Here is a 23,640-nt window from a genome sequence, read left to right as displayed (position 1 = left end):
TGTAATGGCTGGCTTGTATCTAAGGCATTTTTTGGAAGGAATCATTCAATAATTGGTTTAATGGAGATCACCTGCTTATGAAAAATTTCCACTTGACTTAGAGATGCATGTTATGGAGGTTTCTTGCACTGCTAATGCATTTCTTTGATGGCTTAGTGATCAACATTCTTACTTTTCAAATATGGGCATTTAAAATTTCCTTTCTGATTTTCTTTTTTTTATTACACTGATAGGAACCAATGGTCAAAATGTGGGGATGTATATTCAGTCCATTAGGTGGATACTATGATTAGGAACTTTCATATAAATAAGCATCCTATTATATGTCTTGATCTTTGAGATATTTTAGGTTGACTTTCCATACATTGTGAAGTGAATCTCGATTCAACTATATCCATCAATAAATTATCACTCTTAAGACCTATCTCATTGTCCTTTAAAATTACAAGAAGGACAGTTCATAAGTGGTCAACTTCATGTCCAGTAGGAAATTGGGAATCAACCTACACGAGAAATCCCTGATATATCTAAGAGAGAACCTATTTGTAGCTTTGTCCTGTTTCTTGTTTATTCACCTTTCAAATATGTTTCTTCACAAACACATCTTTTTCTAACTCAACTTTGGATCCATTTCGGCATGAGTGGTTACAATATTAATTGAAAACTATAGCTTTATGAACCTATAATAATGGAAATCTTGTATCTGGTGATATTTCGATGGTAGTAAGCTTGGTGTCTTTGGAAAGCTTTTCAAGATTGGAAATGTATAGTTCGACTTTACATAAGCATAATGGGCTAGAAATTTTGTCCCACACTATTAGATTCCACTCTAATAGTGAAATTAGAGTTTGAAGATCAAATGTATCAAGTCATGTTCTTGGCACACCACACGAGATAATTTGTTGTTGGAATGATATACAAGATTGGAAAGGAAATCATTTAATATTATCTCCTTCCCTTTGGTCCTTTGCAAAATTATTTCAAAATTCAGTCTTCGCTCAGAATGTCAAACAAATCTACATTCAAATTCCTATTGAGAAGGTTGAATGTGAATAAAAAAAGACTCGAGCATCAATTAGGAAATTTCAAAAATTGGTTGCTGACAATAGCCTTGCTCTTGGTGCATGATAGTATGTGGCATACAACATGCCTTGCTTCAGTATATATGGTTTTCCAAACAAATTTTGAGATGGATTTTATGTCATATTGATGACGATTGTTGAGAACTGATGGGGGTGTGGTCTTGTCTAGGATGTGTGGCATCTCTTCTTCTCAAGACAATTATCCAATGCATTTTACAGAGAAGAGTAACAACCAATTTGAAATATTTTAAATGGATGGAAATGAGAGACATAAAGTAAGCAATTTTTAGGAAACAAATCAATAAAGCAGAGTATGTAGGTTTCAGTTGAAAGACATGCATTACATTTCACAACTTGCAGTAGTAGATTCCAAAATCCATACATTATTTCATGTTGGCCTTCATTGGAGAAGCTAATATACTCTTAATTCCTTATGGCATCATATTATTCCAACAAGCAACAAAATCCAAAAAAGTGCACATTAAAAGTGAAATGGCATCACCATGGTATAGATCTATGTTCCTAGGTAATTGTTTTACAAATTTAAGGATAATAGAAATTATTCAAGGTTTGGATAAAACAATTACTCCTTTGAAGCCAAGTTCCATATTATTCAAACCTTAGATAATTAATGAACTCCAGATGCCAATGAAATCATCAAGTGCAAAAAGTAACGTTGATATTCCCAAAGCACATTTGGGTTTGTTTATAGAACAATTTATGATGGGATAGATGTTGTAGTGAAGCTGATGGAGGTAACCTTGAATTAAGCTAAAACATTAATTAAAAAGTGAAACTACAGAATTTCAAATAATAAATTTTTGGCTATAGCCTAAAGGATATTTAGGATAATCATTTGTTTCAAGTGTCTTGTGCAACATTGTTGTAACATGAAAAGCAAAAGACTTGGGAATGCACTTGTCCAAAGCTCAATGACAATAATTTTGTTTCCAATAATTTTTTATAGCCTCCTTAGAACTATGCAAATGGAGTATCTAACAACCTTCATCTCTCATCATTACAATTTATGAGGACTTGACTTCTTAATTAGTGATCAAGAGTAGTTTAAGTACTTTTTTGCTTCTTTTTCCTATTTTTTTCATCTAGGTCAAGTGTATGCACGGAAAAAAAAAAGATCAATTGAATGTGCCTTAGAATTAGGGTTTTCATAACTCTACAAAGCAACCTGCAAGTTCACTGTATTAGATTTTCATACACTAAATAATTCTCATGTAATATTGGCACATGGCGCTCTGTGAATATTTGATGCAAGGCCAAATCAAATGTGAGAATTTTGATAAATAGTGGTTGAAAGAATAGACACAAAGCATCATTATTCACCATTAGTAGATTTAGAATAAAGCCTCCCATAATGGAAAAAGGTCATTTTCAAAGGGTCAATTCAAATATTTGAGGATCAATTATACAATTGAGAAATGTTGGTATGTGAGGTGTGATAACGGGAAAAGTGTCTACTCAGAACGATCCTATCCCACTAAGGTGTGACGGCGACCTTAGAAACAAACAGAGAAAACTACTTTCGTATTCTTCTTTATAAACTATAAACGAAGAGGAATAGGATGAACCAACCTGTGTCTTGCGCTAGTCCTTTGATCCAATCTCTCTCCTCTTTGATAGCTTCCAGCTACCTGCTCCCTTACTTTCCCAGCTTCACCAAGTTCCTGTAAGATCACAGAAGAAGAAAACTACACAAAGACATGGATTTATATTCATAAATAGCTTAGGATCAGATTTAAGCTAAACATACAAATGTAACAAACACCAATGATACACAAGCATGTAGGAGAAACTCAAATAGTTTTATTGATATAACAAGAAGATCCAGGAGGAGTTACAACCGATGATTCCTGATCCAGCATCAACCTCCCAGCAAACGAGTCCCCTCTTCACCTCCAACAAAGCATAAATCACCCAATACTCTGATATCTATCTCAAAACCAAGAGAAATTCTCTGCAATGTACAAAATTCCAGCCTCTGGATCTCTGGGATGAGGGATCCATATAAAGATGTATGCAAAGAGGATGAGTCAGCTTATGATTTGACTAGTGGCTTCTCTCTGTCAGTTCTTGCTTCCACTTGGAGACTGAGAGCCTCTTACTCATCCTTGGTCGAACTCAGTGAGGCAAGTGTCATTGGAGAAGATTCTGGAAGCTTCCATTGTCTTTCCACCTCACGGAATGACACTGCCATTTGTCATTTCCCGTTAAACGCACCCTGGTAGTGCATTTAGGAGCGTTGCAATGCACCTAGCTAGTGTACTTGGGTGCTATGCAACACAGCTAGCTAGTGGAGCAGCTGAAATGATCCTGATTTGACTGATTTTGAGCAATTTCTGGTGGAGAACTTCTGGGAGAAGCTGTAATTTGTCGACCTTGTTCTTTTAGGGGCCGGAACAACAGTTTTAGGGACTTAGGATCCCTTGGTTTATGGAAATTTCATGCTTAGAGCTGTAAGGCACAAAAATGTCTATAACAGTTGCCCCCTAAAGTATGAGGCCGTTTATCGAGTGAAATGCTTTATTAGGAGGATCTGAAGTTCTTTCAATGCTGGGAGGAGACTTGTAATAAGATACAATACAATACATTATCTTCATACTGTTTTCATGATCTAGCTGAGGCGGACATTCCCATGCTCAGATTATAAATTCATTTTTATGTACATAGGACAGACAATCGTCTGATGGTAGACTGATGATTCTGATAGAGCCATCATCCTTTTGGTAGGATGATTATCTGTGCTGCAATGTTGTACATTTCAATGTCTTTATTTTCCTGAATATATATTGCAGCCTGGATGGATGAAACTAGATCCGGGGTCTTCAATCTCGTCCGATATTCACTCGAAGTACAAGTCGATCCATGTGAGAAATGTTTTGAAGTCGAACATGGAAAGACATCACTTGATTACCAGTCAATGATGTAAACTGTTAACAAGCGCGAGAGGAATCACGGATAATGATGATGACCCTCAAGGTACTGCAGTACAATTCACGTGGTGTGAATAAAGGACTTGGCATCGAACACCATGCAAAATCTTTCGGTCGAAAGTCATTGATGTATACATGTCGCCGGAAGTGAGAAACTTGCCATTGAGGCATGCAAGCTTCAAAGTACTGAAGGGGGTGTTCCTAGATCAACTTCTTGGATAATGAGCTGATGTCGACAAGAAGTGATCCGTCAAAGGAGGGCCTTAATGAATCCCACATCAATGACACGGAACGGAGAAAATGATTTTGATGGAGGTGAAAACGATCTGATGATATATGGTTCAGGATGGCGGTCATGAAAGAATGAAGTATAATGTATGGTAGTGGATGGGACACAGGTGACTTCTCTGGATGACTTCTCTTGAACATGTCGGCGACACTTATGTGATGGATTGGTAGCATTTACCCCAAATGTGGATGGTATGGCGTGACCATGGTGATGTGACCAGTGAATGAAACAACCCAACCCGACTCAGGCACGGAGTGGAAGTGTCATGTTCAAGAGCGACTTGCTACCAATAAAGATTCTTTGAGTTTTCTTCCCAATTTTTTCCCCAGTCATTGCTGACCAGTACCTCTTTATTTTTGTCAAGCTTGAGGAGGATAACATATGCTTGTTCTATAATTTTCCCTTCGGGCAAACCCATCGCTATGTTTTAACAAGCCTAGGGATAGTGAAACTCGTTCTCGTCTAAAGACAAGTTTGTCGCTATTAATCTTTTTAACGAGTCTAACGACAAAGATAACTCGGTCCTTTTCATTTTTAGAGAGTCTGAAAAGGTACGCAAAGTTAACTCCAAAGTTCCTTTTTTGTCATCTAATCCCTTAAGTCCGAAAAAGTATAAAACAATATAGAAGGGATGAATTTTCGATAGTTTTAACGAGCCGAACAAAACAAGCGCTTGATCTTTTTGTGCAATAATCCCTCAAGTCCAAAAAGATTAAAATCTAGAGGAGGGATAGCACTTCCGGTCTCTTTAACGAGCTGGAAGGCCAAAACTCGGCAATCTTTTCATATTTTACGAGTCAGTTGAAAAGAGCTTAAAGAAGACTCGTCTTTTGAGGAACGAGTGATAAAATGGGTAGCAGCTGATTCCAGGTAAGGTTTGGAATTTTCCAATCACGGCAATGTCACAAGGATGGCTAGTGAAATCACTCTTCGCAGTTGTTCCTCAAAATGGGTAAACAATCAAATGGAGGTGAATGATCGGCCAATGAAAAAGTGGAGGTGACGGTGCAAACACGACCAAGGCTTTAATGGCTGAAATGCTACATTCACGGTGGTTATTTACTGAGGAATAGTTCATTTTTTAACGAGCTTAAACACGGGTGGAAACATTTGCTCATGCCTTATGTTTATTTTTTAACGAGCTTGAACTATGTGCTAAAACTGCTCGATTAATCCAGTCATATGATAAGAATGTCTCATATAAAATTGGCAATTTTTAGAGTTTTGCCCCCCATCCTTTCTTTATGTAAGTTAGGAAACGACTAATCCAAAAAACAGATAAATAATCGCTCTTTGCTTGCACTCCAAAAGGTTTGCATGCCCCCAGGTATAAAATATGGTTTCAAGGTTACCCCTCAATTTGCAGACAAAACATTTGTTCTATCAGGAGAGGCCTACCTCTTACAGGTTACCCAAATATTGTTCTATTCGCGGTGCAAACAAAACACTTCTTCGACGATGTCTACCGAGATAAACAAAGGTGAGCAACGACGTCCGCCACTCACATAAATTTGACAAGAGAATCTTATTCTTGAATAACCCCTCTTCCACCGACGGACGGGGTACAGACTAGTCATATTCTCCCGCAAAAACCTACCCTATACCCGAAGTTTTCCTGCCGAAGCAGACCAGGATGCATGCCCCCTGGGTTTCAGTCATATCCCTCCGAATTACTCGTGCTCATCGGGAGGACGGACTAGGGGTTGAGACATTTCTTGCGTGAAGAGACCATTTAGGGATGGTATATGACTATTTGCTATGCGTGATCCAGGAAATGAAAGCTGGTCCACGAGCTTGACCACTCTTCCTTCGTGCGGAAAACACATTACTCTAAAGAGTGAGGAGATGATGGCTCCCATGCAATAAATATTGTCTCGTCCAAGGAGTAGATTATAATCCAAGGGTCCTTGAACTACCATTACGTTCATTTGAACTATCTTCCTTCTCAATGTTATGGGCACATCGGGAAGGATCCCTAAAGGTTGACTGGTTCCTTTATCAAAGCCTGTCAGATTTCTCATCTCAGGCAAAAGCGATGGCGAACCAAGCGCTTTCCAAGCAGTAGAGGAAAGGATACTCACAGAAGCCCCCTCATCTATGATGGTACCAGCCATGACCATTCTATATATTTGAACGATAATTCAGAATGGTATGCTTGCTGGTAAATGGGGTCTGCCTAGTTGATTCCAGTCGAAGGAGACAACTAGGTTGCTTGGAGGTGGGACCGAGTAGACGGCCGGGTATGGCTCTGACGAACTTCCCTCCTGCGGTAAGGGAATGGGTAGATTGCCCCCATGTTCGTCGGAGTCTGTGTTGATGAAGAGAATTTGGACGGTGTCATCCTTTTTCTCTTCAGTGACTGTATCATCCGAAGATAAAACCTCTGAAGGCAAGACCGGGTCAACTGCCGCCTCGACCTTTTGACTTTTGTCTGGTATGGATTCAGTTGGTTTATCTTCAATGATAGGCGCTTCAGCCGACCACTTGAGCGGGCCAGCTGAATTCTCAACTAGTGAAGGACTCGGCAATTATATCCAGGAGGAAGTCGTAATGGTGAAACCAGACGATCATCCAAAACTCTTTTCGCTTCCTCTAAGAAGGGACAACGGTGGACGGCGTGATTGCCTTCGCACAATTTACAAGGAAATCTAGCTTTCCCTTTTTGTCCTGGGGCTTCACTTTCGCTAGTTGACGGTGTGATTTCAACATGATCATCAGAGGTTGCTGACACCGGATTGTGCAAACGAGGAGACCAGTCCCTTAGTATCCAAGGGATGCAAGGACAATCTCTGTGAAAGTGGTCTCCTTTGCAAATGACACATGGCGATTTAGGCCTGGTCGGTGCAGTGTGTGGATTTCCGTTAGACGACACTCGTTTTCCCCCATTCGCCTTTGGCTCCTTCTTCTTCTTCTCTTTCTTCTTCTTCTCCTTCTTCTCCTTAGGAACTTTACTTTTGGCTTTGCCAGCCCCATCAAGCGAAGAGGAAGGAGGAGAGGAAGAATTAGAGGAAGTAGAAGGTTGGTAGGCAACTCTAGACTCGTCTAATTGCTGATTCGATTGTTCAGGAATGGTGGTGTCTGAACGACATTGGTTGAGAAGAGCCATACTGGCAAGCCAATTGTCAGTCCTGGAAGCGGCAATGTGGCCATATGGGGTGCACCAACATCTCCCCAAGAGGAGAAGGGACTAGGATTTCCACCAAGGGGAATTTCGTGGTTGGTAGACTCCATTTTCTCAACCTAAGATCAATGTAGGAAAAGGGTATGAATATTCCGTTTAAAATAATTTTTTAGACGCTTTGACACAACTTGTTTTTTCAATTTTTAAGAGTCGAGAAAAAACAAAAGATGACTCTAGTCTCCTTCGATTTTTAATGAGCCTGAAGTGACAAGTGCTCAGATGGACCTCTTTCGTTAAGGAGTCTGAAAAGGAACGAAAGGGACTGCTCTGGAGATCTAGGTAGAGGGAGTACCAAACCAATCGCAAAACTGCAGAATAATTTTTACGGTACGGCAGTCAATCTTCCCGAATGTTGTGTTCGGTGCATTGCGATCAGTAGGGCGGCCGACACGGCTTCCTATGGATAAAAGGTTTTAAGCCTATAGGGGTCTCCCAATATATACTCGACGGTACGTGGGAGCACAAGTCCGTACTGGCACTTATTGTCTCAAAGTGGAGGAATCACCCAACCATCAGTGAGGACAATAGTTACCAGGCTTTACGATGCCAGAACACGTCTCTAGCCTAGACCTCTAAATGTTGTGCGTTAAGTTCCAAAGCGTTGTTAGATTCATTCAATTTATTTTAAGTTGATCTTTCTTATGAAGTTTGCCTTTTGGGTTCACCACGAGATGTAGATGTAATTCCTAAAATGCAATCTAAAGATGATAAGCAAACTTTTATCTCTTTTCAGCAATGAAAATCCTAGCTACAAGGGGAAAAGAAAGACACAATCTTTTCTCAAAGAGCAAAGAGCACACTGTAAATGCACTTTTCCTAAATCAAGCCAAACAGACTATCAATATGCAAATGCACATGTGCATGTATTTGTTTTTCACTTTCTTAATATTGATGCCTAAAAAGAAAGTTGATGTACAAATCTGAATTTGCTTTCAAGTGACAAACACAAACAAGCTTCTTTTCGAAATCAAAAGGTAGAGATGATTACGACACTTTATGATTTTGAAATAAATACTCATTTCGACACTAGAAAGTCACAAATTAAAACCAAAGGCAAAATTAAAAGCATAATCGACTGTCAACAGCAAATAAACTTTCTCCTAAGATCAAAATCGACACTTACGACAGATCTAAATCAAAGGATGACAGTATGACTATTCTACTTTTTCAATGGAAAACTGTAAATGATGTAACAAACAAACAAAAACATCTACAGTCTTTTTGTACAAAGGAGGCGGAATTAAGGCAAAGAAAAGGGGTTTTTAAACAGACACATATACTGATCATAGGCTGCAAAAATCAGAGACAAAACTGAAAAAATGAAGCAAAGAACCTCAGCCGCACAGGGCTAGGCTGATCAGCGCACCTGTTACACAGAGAAACTGGATTGCAGCGCAGGTAGCCCTCTAGGGAACTGCGTTGAAATGCAGAATCTCTTCACAGAGCCTGCGCTGGGGCAGAAACAAGAATTCTATCCGGGTTCTGAGTCACGGTTTACAGTTTAATCTATGGTTTTTGGCCAAGTAAAAGCAATCAGTAATGCACAATCAGAGGGTAGATTTAAAGGAGGTCTAAGAGCTATCACAAAGGGCAATCAGATCATTTGTGAATCATCTGTTCAGATCATAAATAGATCCAGTGAATGGATTGAAGTAGCAGATGTCTACTTTGCATTTGTTAATGGCAAATGCAGTTTGATTGCTACTTCTAAGTTTATGAAACAAACAACAAGAGAAACACAAACAAACTAATTAGACACGACCCCCAGTGGAGTCACCATTTTGTTAACGGGAAAAGTGTCTACTCAGAACGACCTTATCCCACTAAGGTGTGACAGTGACCTTAGAAACAAACAGAGAAAACTACTTTCGTATTCTTCTTTATGAACTATAAACGAAGAGGAATAGGATGAACCAACCTGTGTCTTGCGCTAGTCCTTTGATCCAATCTCTCTCCTCTTTGATAGCTTCCAGCTACTTGCTCCCTTACTTGCCCAGCTTCACCAAGTTCCTGTAAGATCACAGAAGAAGAAAACTACACAAAGACATGGATTTATATTCATAAATAGCTTAGGATCAGATTTAAGCTAAACATACAAATGTAACAAACACCAATGATACACAAGCATGTAGGAGAAACTCAAATAGTTTTATTGATATAACAAGAAGATCCAGGAGGAGTTACAACCAATGATTCCTGATCCAGCATCAACCTCCCAGCAAAGGAGTCCCCTCTTCACCTCCAACAAAGCATAAATCACCCAATACTCTGATATCTATCTCAAAACCAACATCAATTCTCTGCAATGTACAAAATTCCAGCCTCTGGATCTCTGGGATGAGGGATCCATATATAGATGTATGCAAAGAGGATGAGTCAGCTTATGATTTGACTAGTGGCTTCTCTCTGTCAGTTCTTGCTTCCACTTGGAGACTGAGAGCCTCTTACTCATCCTTGGTCGAACTCAGTGAGGCAAGTGTCATTGGAGAAGATTCTGGAAGCTTCCATTGTCTTTCCACCTCGCGGAATGACACTGCCATTTGTCATTTCCCGCTCAACGCACCCTGGTAGTGCATTTAGGTGCGTTGCAACGCACCTAGCTAGTGTACTTGGGTGCTATGCAACGCAGCTAGCTAGTGGAGCAGCTGAAATGATCCTGATTTGACTGATTCTGAGCAATTTCTGGTGGAGAACTTCTGGGAGAAGCTGTAATTTGTCGACCTTGTTCTTTTAGGGGTCGGAACAACACTTTTAGGGACTTAGGATCCCTTGGTTTATGGACATTTCATGCTTAGAGCTGTAAGGCACAAAAATGTCTATAACAAGGTGGCATGTAACAAGCATATAGTTTATTCCCTCTAGTCAACAGTACATGAGTTACTTAAGCAATAATATCTAGATTTGAGGGTGGAAAACTAGTATACAGTCCCAATATCTGCAAGAAATTAGAAAAAAAATGGAAGAGAATAATAAACCAAACCCAGGTCCCTGACTTGAAGGAAACTAAATATATGGATACATTTGACAGCTAGTTAAACATGTGGTAAAACTTACCCTCCTTGTTGGACATTTAATATAATTTCTTAAAATAGTAACTTTAATAACCTCAGATTTCCAGTTAGAAAATAAGTAGACAGTTGAACACCTAGGCGCAAAGGTTCCAGAATGTGTGGCACGAAATTAACATTCCAAATTTCAAGGATCAATGTCAACAAGGAATTATAGATACAAAGGTAGATGGCGACATCACATTAAAGCAAAGGTCAAACAAACATCAGGTTTTGAGGGCATTTATTTTCTCAATCTCATATTTTTAAGTAATAAATCAACATTCCAATTAGTATTTCTAGATAAGGCATTTGGCAAAGTGTATTAATTGCTAAAGATTTCATCCCCATGTTTCATGTAGGAAGCAAAAAAATACGATAAGTTTTGAAAGGCATCTAAACCAATAGTTAAAGAGAAGTGGATACATTTCAAAATCAATATAGGAGGATCTTCAAAAATTGTTCCAAATCTTTTGCAACTCTTCATAGATTTATTCCAGTTTTGGTTTATATAAATTGATTTTATTTATGGAATGTTTGTAACAAATTAGATATTATTTTTAGTATCGTTAATATTTTTATTCTCGAAAGCTTGCAATAGTTGTAGGCCTATAATTTTCTATATATTCTTTCACTTTAACTGTAGAAGGGTTGGATTTTGAGCCTAGAAAGACCCTCACTTTTTTGTAAAGTTTCTTATTACAAAGTTTTTAATGAAAGGTTTATGGCTCTAGTTTATGACATAATTTATGTATTTGTGAGTGTTTTCCTACGATTATGTAATATTTTTTGCATATATTTGAGGTATTGTATGACATTGGGAAGGCATTGTCTTAGTATCAGCCTCCTTGACATCCCTCTTAAATGTTATTTTCTCTGCTGAGTAATTAATTGAACAATATGTTTAATTGGTCACCCATAAATTACTAGATTGTTCTTTTATGTTATGATTAGATGCATTTTTCTTCACTATAGAGATTCTTCTACATATTTATGTTCTTAGTTAGATAATTAGACATCCATGAAGGATATTTAAGTGTTTAATTTTATCCTCCATTCCTCCATGAAAATATTTCAAGACATGTTTTTCTATCATAGTTGAAAGTTGGCACTTTGATCAGGTTTCTACAAGAGAAGGCCTTATTTGTTAAGCAAGGATTTGTCAGCAACCACGTATATAAAAATCCCTAGATCTGGTCATTATGCTTCATATGATGTTGTTCAATGACACTTAGTAACATTAAAGTCTCGTAACACTTGAGGGAGTCCCTCTAGTTTGAGGGCTATCTTGAGCCTAAATTTGGTTTGAGTTGGCTTCTCGACATAGTTTCACAGCCAAGAACTTCCTTTGAGAAAAAAATACAACATATGCAATATTTTTATACCTTGGTGTTATATAAATTTTAATAGCATGCTAAAGTTCATCTAAACTATGCTTTATGATCTATTCAAAGGTCATACGATAAAATGTCTCTTTTTGCACTATTAAAGATGCCAATGTATGAATGCATTTTCAAAATCATGTGGATAGTGGCGATTACATGACATACTCTATATTATTCAAAGTCATGCTACAAAATTGTATAATGGAGATGATTAAAATGGAGATAGGATTATCATTGAAGCATAACATAGAATATGGAAATTGTACAAGTCACGTGAAGGAATATATAAAGTATGTGTTTTCAATCGAAATTTGATCAAGTTGGCTACTGATGGAATCAACAGATTACTATGGATAAGATGGCATATTATATTTTCTCTATGACGAATACACAACTTTCAAATGTGACAGAAGTTCAAGTTTTGATGCCAACAATGCTAGCCAAAGTAAAAACAATGTTTTACAATTACTAACAACTTTTTGTTATAGGAAATTGAAATCCTATAAACTATCAGTGGTTTGTCTAGCAATGCAATGTGAAAGATGAACTAACCACTTGTAATATATTTTACATTCCCTTGAGATCCTTCAATTCCTTCTTGAAGTCAGTGATACCTATTTGAGACAATGATAGTGGATATTCAACCCATGGATGGACTTAGAAAATGCCATAATTTCCTAATTTGTAGAAATGGGTTTTGAGGGAATGATCTCATACATAGGGTGTTGTGAAATCATGGAACAAAATTATAGAAGGAGAAATTCATATTTTCAATCATATCTACTATAAGAATAATCCATCAATGATGGAATATATTTGTTATTCTCCTTCGTTTTTAAACAAAACTCTAATTAAAAGCATGTATGTGACTTCACCAAAATGAAGACTATTAGATATGGTGTTAACATATTGTCTTTGTAGAACTATGTAACAAATATGAAAATTGATGCATAAGAAATGGTCAAATGATTGGAATATCATGGCTTGTGGGTTCAATCATGTGGAGGATGCCATGAAAATTTCACTAATTCACTCTCTTTAATTTTGCCTTTACAAATTATACACTGAAATTAAATTGAATATTTATTGTAACACATCACAAGTGAGTAAAACATGGAAGAATGGTGATCACATAATGAAGACCTGGAACATCATTGGTAACAATGATACCACAACTAAATATGGTTTTTCTTTGTAATCATCGATTTCATCAACATCCTCTTTAGGAGGATACACATTTAGACAATTTTATTTTATATGGAAGGTACATTTCATCATGAAATGCTTACACCAAAAGTGTCACTAGTTGGAAATATTTTAGGTTTGGTTACTAAGTGTTATCAAGATAATGAAATAAATTTGGAAAAAAAAGTGTGTTCCATGTGAACTAAATTATTTGAAACCTATAATAGTAGAAGTAGCACATAAGCTACTACAATAGGGCAAGTGAATAGCTTTATAGAGGTATTGGAACCTTTTAAACTTGTTTTCGTAATACTGAAGCAAAAAGAAAGGATTGGCTCTCTTGATGTGAAATTATTTCTAAAAATATTAGAAATATTATTAAAAGGATGGAGTTCCATTTCTTAAGCATTGAACAACATGCATTAAAATAATAAATATTCTTAGTTGATGGTGTCTATATTTGTTAGTTTAGGGAGCCAAAATCTTTAGATTTTATACTAGAATTCATTTTCCAATCCTTGATTTTGACTGCAGAAGGTTGAAATATTCCTTTACTTTCGATAACGGAAAGTATGATAATCCATTATAGCTGAATTAATGGAATCACTGGAAAGGGATCAAAATTTTTATCTCTTGTTGTTGATTAAGAAGACTATCTTTCAACCACAACTACCTCTGTGCAAGAAAATAAGTTGGCATAGAGGTTGGCATAAATAGTGGGTGTAATGAGAATTGATTGTGGACTTTGAATTTGTTCCAAATGAATTTTAAGTTAATTAAATAATAGAGAATTAAATACGGATATTTCAACCACAAATATTTGTGATGCGATGGAACAATATCACATAGGTAGAAAGGAAAATTGTTTTACAAATTGTAGTAATAACCAATAGAAAGATGTTTTTTTCTACTAAAACATTCCAGGCCTATTGTTGGGTTCTATATATATATATATATATATATATATATATATATATATATATATATATATATATATATATATATATATATATATATATATATATATATATATATATATCAAATGAGTGTAGATTAAACTAAGGTGTTTATGAAGAAATAAAGGATTCAGTTTTTTAAATGGTTGAAAAAACCACTTTATAAATATACAACTATGTTTTACAAAATTCAAAAATTAACTTCAATAGGTATTTCAAGTCGTGCATCCATTGGCCACACAATTTGTATTAGAAATGCATCAAAATAAGATGAATATAATAAATAAATTTCAAGTGAAATAAATTGATATTTCTTTGGATAAATTCATAATCATCACTTACAACTATTTTGTATTTTTCTCAAGATTTTTGTATTACTCACAAACACAACAAATTTCATAAAAAAATGAATTGCATTTTGAGAAAAAATGGATGAAAAATTCTATTATAGGATGTTTGTTACAAAAAATCTTGTATCTTAGTTCGCCAATCACGTAGCCCTCTCGTTGGTTTACATACTAGAACAATCTTAAACAAAAATATTCCACATGGTGTTTCTGTGAAAACTTTATAAGATGGTTTGGTAGTTATTGTAGTAGTTTGAAATTCAACGAAGGTGTTGCATCAATGTCAAATTTATCATCAAATGCATGCTAGTTATTCTCAAAATTACTATAAGAAAAAATTTAAAAGTTAAGTCACAAATTTGGTTCAATGATAGTATAATGGGTTAGATTATGATCAAGGAGTGAGAAATATGATTGATGCACAGACTATTCAGTCGTCATTTTGAATAATTCACATGATTTCATTTTCATATTTATATTTTTTCTATTGAATTAAAGAGGGCAGATTCTTTGTTATAGTGAGAAAGAGACCATGTCTAAGAGATAGGTGTTATCACACATGAACCAAGGCTTTGAAAAATTTTGGTTGTCGCACAATAACCAACCATAACAAACTCAACTACCACTCAAGGCTTTGAAAACTTGTGGTTGTCACACAATAACCAACCATAACAAACTCGACTACCACTCAAGGCTTTGAAAACTTGTGGGTTTTGCACAATAACCAACCACAACAAACTTGATTGCCACTCAGATGTTTTTTTAGAGAAAGAGGACTTCATCACACAATTCAAGAAAATCATATGCAAGATTGCATGAGGACATGTAACATCTTTGATTGGGTAAAATGTTGAGTTACTAAAATTATCATTATTTCACATCCTTTTGCCATTCTTTGAAAACCCTTCCCTTGACTTTTAATCCCTTTTTGCCTCCTCATAACCTTGTTTTACTCCATTTTCACTCATATAAGTGGAATTAGGCTCAATATTTTCTAATGCATTTATTCTAATGTTTTTAATGAGTATATGATTAAATTTTACTAACATAACATGATTTCACATATCTTTGAATGTTAGGTTAGTTTGGTGATGGTCACATGAATATTTTAAGACCAACAATGCACATTTTTACGTCTTAATATCAAATTCAAGTTTCTTTTTCATTCACTGAATATTTGCAATGCCTTTGGAATAATTAATCAATCATCCAAGATGTGTAAAGCATATTGTAGATTTTGAATAAATTACTTGTTTTTTTTAACTAATATCTTGGAGACATTCATGAAAAGATATTTAGACAAATTTACTTGGGAATTAATGCTTTTAAGCACATCAGATGATATGAATTTACTTACCTGGTGACAACGGGATCCCTATTAATGGTTGTAAATTCAGATCATCCTAATCCCTAATACTTGGTAATTAATGGTTGTAAACTCAGATCATCCTAATCCTAAAGAAAGTTTTTATATAAGTATGCTTTTATACAAATTTGTAAATAGATGATTTCCTCTTGCTAGTTAGATTAATTTTATTTTGTCAAAGCTTGTGAGATTACCTGGTGGCAACAAGATCCATATTCAATAGAACAATAGATGCCAAGTATAATAACATTTCTAGGATTTCCAGGATTGATGAAGTTTGGTGTGCTTTGTTTGTGTAAGTGTCTTTTATTTTATCAAATCTTGCTAACAATAGGAGCAACAATTGATGAAAATGATGCAAGGATATAACCTAGTGAGAACACAATCATTATTCAATAACATGAAAAATTCCATGTACATTAACATTGTTGGGACTGGTTAATTTTTCTTTTGATTGATGAATTACGGTGTATTTCATTTTATGCAATTGATTCATAATGTAGGATAAGCATTAAGAATTATCGATAGATCTTGTTACAAATAATCTAATTCTCCACATATTCTATTTTCATTTCACAAGTTTAAGAGCTTTGTAATGATAAAAAAATATTACACTATTTATACAAATAAAGTATTTGACTACAGGGCCACTCTAGATTATTGTTCTCTTTCATTCTATATCGAAAATGGTTTGTAGGTTCAACATTCTTCAGTGGGTTGGTCTCACGCCATTATTAGGGTTCCTTTCTACTTTTTCTTTAATGATATTGGTGGTGGTTGGGTTCTTTTGCAAGAATGGTCTAACGATATTGGTTGGGTCATTTCTATTTGTGTCAACATGAACATATTTGGTTCTAGTACCAATTTGGCAATGTAAATTCATCTTTGCATTAGGTTGAGGCTTTGGTGGTTTGGTTTTCAGTGAATCTTGGGGGCTTCTTACTATGTGAATTCTACTGTGGCTATATTTTGTAGTGATTATTATTAGAAAGAAAAACTCTTTTACCTTTGACATAAAAACTTAACATCATTTAGGAGTATATGTTACAATTGCAAACTTGATATAATGAATCGCTCTCTAAATTACTTCCACCATGGATATTCTCATTCAATAGATAATGTAAGTCTAAAGGTTTGAAGGCTGGATGTGAGAATTCAAATTGAAGAATTGCAACAAGTCAATGATAAGGGTACCTAATCTTGCATTTCTACAATTAAATTTGTTAGTAATTCTATCTTTCTCATCACAAATTTAAATATAATTGCTCCAATTATGGATCTTGTAAGCTCTCATAATAAATTACATCATGATCATCTAAATCAAGTCTAAGTCTGCATGGAAGTCCAATCAAGAACATATCTCTGAAGCTTTAAGTATATCTATTTTGTTATTACAACTACCTTATGGAATTAGGCATTTTGAATAACTTGAATTTAATAACCTATAATTTAGAATCCTCTATCACGAATATAATGCTACATCTTCAAACATAGAGTTTTTAATACAATATTTATTGTTATAATTAATTTAAAAAATAATATTAATAAAATAAAATTATTATATAGATAAGTTTATTTATAAAGGTAAATTTATAAAAGAAAAAATCAAGTACTATAAATTGTAGTGATCCAAAACAAACCTATACAAAATGAAAAGTACATTTAAATTAAATACAGATATAAATTGATAAAAAAAATATTAGTCACATGCTAATTGTTTTTCTAGATTCTTATCCACTTAATGTCCAACCATTGAAATAGATCCTTATCCACTTTAATGTCACATAATTGACTGATATGTTTTTCCAATATCATATATGGCCAAACCAAAACAGGGAACCACTGTTATAAAGATTTCCATTAAACAAGTGAGCTATTGATAAACCAAAATTCTTGGCTGACCAAAATATGGAACCAATGTTATTCATATTTCCATTGAACAACTGAGTGATTGATTTTGGACTGACCAATGAGAAAACATTGTTAATAAGATTACCCTAGATAATACAGGCAGCGACCACACTATTGCAGAATACATTTGACAAATTGAATGACCTTCTCAATTGACCAAAAGAAGGAAACACTAACATTAAGACCACCATTGGAGCCAAAAATAGGTTTCTATATTTGCTAGTTTAGGGAGCCAAAATATTTAGAGTTATACTAGAATTAATTTTCCAAACCCTATTTTTTATTGTAGGAAGTTGAAATATTCCTTTACTTTCGATAATGGAAAGTACGATAATCTATTATAGAAGACTGTCTATCAACCACAACTACCTTTGAGCAAGAAAATAAGTTGGCATAGAGGTTGGGGTAAATAGTGGGTGTAATAACAATTGACTGTGGAGTTTGAATTTGTTCTAAATGTATTTTAAGTTGGTCAATACTAGAGAATTAAATATGGATATTTCAACCACATATATTTGTCATGGGATGGAACAATATCAGATAGGTAAAAAGGAAATATCTTTTACAAATTGTATTAATTTTGAATAGAAAGATGTATTTTCCTACTAAAACATTTCAGAACTATTGTTGAGTTCTATATAATCACGCATCTATATATTGCAAAGAATTATAGATTAAAGAAGTATAGAGTAAACAAGGGTATTTGTGAAGAAATAGAGGATTCCTAACATGATGTTTTGAAATGGTTGAGAAAACAACTTTATAAATATACAACTATGTTTTACAAAATTCAAAAGTTGACTTCAAGAGGTCTTTCAAACCATGAATCCATTGGCAACACAATTTGTAGTAGAAATGCATCAAAATAAAACGAATATAATCAACAAATTTCAAGTGAAATAAATTTATATTTTTTTGAAAATAACCAATCATCACTTATAACTATTTTATATTTTTCTCAAGATGTTTGTATCTAACAAACCCAACAAATTTCATAAAAAAAAAATGAACAATATTTTGAAAGAGAATAAATGACTAATTTGAAAGAGAATAAATGACTAATTCTACCATAGGATGTTTGTTACAAGAAATCTTGTAGCTTAGTTATCCAATTAGGTACCCCTCTCGTTGGTTTGCATACTAGCACAATCTTAAACAAAAATATTCCACATGGTGTTTCTGTGAAAACTTTATAAGATGGTTTGGTAGTTATTGTACGAGTTTGAAATTCAATGAGGGTGCTAGTTCAAGGTCAAATTTATAGTCAAATGCTAGTTATTCTCAAAATTCATATAAGAAACAATTAAAAAGTTATTTCACAAATTTGGATCAATGATTGTATAATGGGTTAGATTATGATATGGTTCTAGTACCAATTTGGCAATTGTCAATTCCTATTGGCATTAGATTTAGGCTTTGTTGGTTTGGTTTGTGGTGAACCTTGGGGATGTCTTATTACGTGGATTTGTAGTGTGGCTATATTTGGTAGTGAATATGATTAGAAATAACAATTATTTTACTTTTGATGTAAAAAATTAAGGGCATTTTGGAGTAAGTTGTAATTACTTCTACCATGGATATTCTCTTTTAATAGATAATGGAAGTCCAAAGTGTTGAAGGCTACAATTGAGAAGTCAAATTGAAGAATTTACTTCTACCATGGATATTCTCATTCAATAGATAATGAAAGTCCAAAGGATTGAAGGCCAGATTTGAGAAGTCAAATTGAAGAATCTACTCCTACCATGGATATTCTCATTCAAAAGATAATGAAAGTCCAAAGGATTGAAGGCTAGATTTGAGAAGTCAAATTGAAGAATTGTAACAAGTCAATGATAAGGGTAGGAGATCCTCCATTTCTACAATAAATTTGTTAGTACTTTTGTCTTTCTCATCACAAATTTAAATATAATTGCTCTAATTATAGAGCTTGTGAACTCTCATAATAAATTACATTTTGATCATCCCAATCAAGTCTAAGGCTGCATGGAAGTCCAATCAAGAAAATACTTCTGTGGGTTACAATATAGTTGTTTTGTTAGTAAAACTACTTTATGGAATTAGGTATTTTGAATAATTTAACTTTGATAACCTATAATTTAGAATTATTTTCCACTAATATAATGCTACAGGTTCAAATATAGAATTTTTAATACAATATTTGCTTTTATAATTAATTTAAATATATATATATATATATATATATATATATATATATATATAAACTAAAATTATTATATACATTGATTTATCTATAAAATTAAATTTATAAAAAAAAAAAAATCAAGTAGCATAGAATTTTAAAATTTAAGCTTTCCCAAACAAACCTATACAAAATGAAAAATAATTTTAAGTTAAATATAGATATAAAATGATAAAAAAAAAAATTAATATTTGGCATACTAATTGTGTTTCTAGATTCTTATCCACTTAATGTCTAACAATTGAAATAGATTCTTATCCACTTTTATGTCAATTCGCATGCTAATTGTGTTTCTAGATTCTTATCCACTTAATGTCTAACCATTAGAAATAGATTCTTATCCACTTTTATGTCACATAATTGACTGATATTTTTTTCCAATAACAAATATGGCCAGCCCAAAACAGGGAACCACTGTTATATGGGCAGCGGCCACAGGGCTACTGAGACCACCGTTGGACAAGTAAGGAAACTGTTATCAAGATTATGAACAAGAGTTCTATTGATAAAACAGGCAACCGCCACTGTATTGTAAAATAGATTTGACAAATTCAACGACCTTCTCCGTTGAACAAAAAAGGAAACTCTGTTATTAAGAATACCGTTGAACAACTGAGTGATTGATTTAAAGGAAAACCCCGGAGGAGAAAAATATTCAACAGAGTGATTTGAAAAAAATAAAATAAAAAACTATTGTTCTGAGGATACGAAAGCCAAACGGCGTCCCGCCTCGACATTAGTTTCGCACTTCAGCTCCGCACTCACGTTATGAAAATCAAAGTTCGTGACATCGTTGGAAGGATAAAATACATATTTCGACACGTAAGAGAGATTACGACATAAAATTGCTGAGCCTGATGAAATGGGAGAAAGATGTGGATTAACGTTCCTATATCATTGTTTTGCTTGGAACACCTCTCAACTACCAGCCCTCTCAACTACCAGCCGGACAGAGACGCGTGCACGAGGAAGCGGGGCGGCCTGAAAGAGACGTGAGCACAGATACCATTACGTGAGGGGTTTGAAAAAAAAAAATTTAAAACCAGATGCCGCACGAATACCATGTAAATAATTCATAGTCAAAGTCCATTTTTTGGGCTCATGCTACCGTGTCAAAATTACTAACTTCGAATCCAGTAAATCAATCCTTCTTGCTGATGATGATATCGATATATATACCCGTAGCACGCTCTGTGAGATACATATAACTTTGGGATTGGCATTGCACATCAGAGAAATTAAGGTAACATCTTCCATAAAACAGCAGAAGCGGAACGTCTTTAACATATAAGGCCTCTTAATATTTGAGGGCATTTGAGATTCATAAGGGCCTGAGCCAAAACCGAAAATCGATTGCCTGTTCTTCAGGACATCCAGTAGAAGAGATGGGCCGACACGAAAACATAGCGCTTGCAGGTATGTGGAAAGATATTCAAGGAGCAGACTCGTGGAATGGGTTATTAAATCCCATTAATCCAGTATTGAAATCTGAGATTCTCAGATATGGTGATTTTTCAGAGTTGTGCTATCATGCGTTTGATAGTGAACTTTTCATGAATGGTTATGGTGGGGCTAAGTATAGCCCTGACAAATTTTTTGACAGTTGTGAAATGGCTGGTGATTCCCAGTATTGCCCTAAGGGCTATAAAGTAACCAAGTATTTGTATGCGGACACAGATATCTTAGGGAGGAAAATAGAGCAATCTGTGTGGATTGGTTTTATTGCAGTTTGCACAGATACTCAAGAGATACGAAGACTAGGGCGGCGTGATGTTGTAGTAGCGTGGAGAGGAACCCAAACGGCTCAAGAATGGATGGAGGATGCCAGAGATATTTTAGTTCCTGCCCGATTATCAATTACTCGTTTCAACCAGAAGGGCGTCGGAGCCGGATTATTGTCTACTGCTCGCTTCAACGACAACGGCGTCCGAGTGGAGGAGGGATTTTTAAGCTGTTATATCTCTCATGGAGAGAATTCAAAATCTGCTAGAGATACTGTTATTTCAGAAATTCTAAGACTGGTGGAAGAATACGAGGAAGAAAGTTTGAGCGTAACTATAACTGGACACAGCTTGGGAGCTGCTCTGGCAACCTTAAGCTCATATGACGTTATGAAAAACCTTAACGCAAATTTGCCGGGACAGCCTATACCTGTGACTGTGTTTGCATACGCGAGCCCACGCGTTGGGAATAGAGCATTCGCAAGGCGAATGGAGGAGATGGGAGTGAGGGTGTTGCGATTGGTGAACAAGAACGATATCGTTCCCAAAGTTCCTGGACTTGTTTTCAACGAGAACTGCTGGCCATGGTTGAGTCAAATGTTGGATTGGTTTCCCTGGACATATTTTCACGTGGGCGTGAAAATTAGTTTGAATAATAACGACTCTCCCATTCTGAAAGAGCTCCATAATCTTGATCCTGCTTACGCCCACAGTTTAAAGAATTATCTCCATCTCATTGATGGTTATATCGGAAACGGTAAACCTTTCAAATCTTCGGGGAAGAGAGACCCTGCTCCAGTTGCTGCGGCTTATTGATTGAAGACCCTAGCATTCCCCTTTTGGTGGCAACACTAGCATCAACACAAACAGCAAGATCAAATTATTAAAGTTGGAAATGAACAGGAAATAGTAAGATGACTGATTCGATCCTCTGAAACCCCAGTGAACTAGTAAGATCACTAACTGAATTTTGTTTGGATTATATTATCACCGTGGGCTCTTTTTGAGCAATTCATTTGATCAGCACAAAAAGGTGATTGTGGTTGAAAACTGCTTAGGTCTTTCTATCATAAACGAACCCTTTTCTTTTATTCCATTAACTTGTGTACAAAGCTTTCTAATAAAATGTGAATGATTTATTTCATTATAGAAGTGCTAAGGGTAATTGTTGAGGTGCCTTGGGATATAATTAGTTTAGCTTGCATAAAAAGATTTCTTGAATGTGTAGTTCCAGACTGCGCACTGCATGCCATGGCTGTCTACAATATGTTACACGAATTTTTATATTTTACCATTTATATGTATGGAAAAACAAGATAATTTATATAATGTTTAGTTTTATAAAATTTTGTATTATAATATTATAATACATAAATATCATATTTATAATACTGGGGATAAAACTAGTTTAGCTTCCATAAAAATATTTCTTGAATGTGTAGTTCCAGACTGCGCACTACATTCCAGGGCTGTCTAAGGCTGTCTAAGATACATTATGTTAGAAGAACTTTTACATTTTACCATTTATATGCATGACGAAATAAAATAATTTATATAATGTTTAGTTTGATAAAAATTTTGTATTATAATATTATAATACATAAATATGATTTATATGATGATTAATATTTCAATGAATTTAAAAATAAAAAATTAATAGGATAAATACATAAATATTATAATAAATAATTGGTTTAGGGATAGTTTAATTGGAGATGAAAATAATGTGAAAGTTATAAAAATTAGAGATTTAATGTTGAAATGGTTTAATTGTGAGATCTATTACTATAATATTTTTTATTTATGATAAAAAATATGATTTCCAAAAGTGTCCACCTAAATTTACCAATATAATTTCTTAGGAAATTATTTTCAAATCAAAATTTATATTATTTATAAATATCATTTTTTTCAATTTATACTAACTTAACGTTTTATATATTAATATATTTAATAAAAAATTAATATTATTAATAAATAACATAAATTTTAGGAATCCAATTAATGTGAATATAAATT

The 23,640-nt window shown here is 34.6% G+C and overlaps 1 pseudogene; it reads left to right on the top strand.

The window, feature by feature from the left end:
* The first annotated feature begins 21,285 nt into the window (after positions 1 to 21,285).
* Positions 21,286 to 22,437, top strand: LOC149143097 (phospholipase A1-Igamma2, chloroplastic pseudogene; annotated as a pseudogene).
* The last annotated feature ends 1,203 nt before the right edge of the window (positions 22,438 to 23,640 follow it).

This window comes from Pinus tabuliformis, chromosome X (genome assembly GCF_031772625.1).
Source record: "Pinus tabuliformis cultivar Carrire ecotype Pingquan chromosome X, CPIR1, whole genome shotgun sequence".
Classification (NCBI taxonomy): Eukaryota; Viridiplantae; Streptophyta; class Pinopsida; order Pinales; family Pinaceae; genus Pinus; species Pinus tabuliformis.
This window is presented reverse-complemented; position numbering and strand designations above follow the sequence as displayed.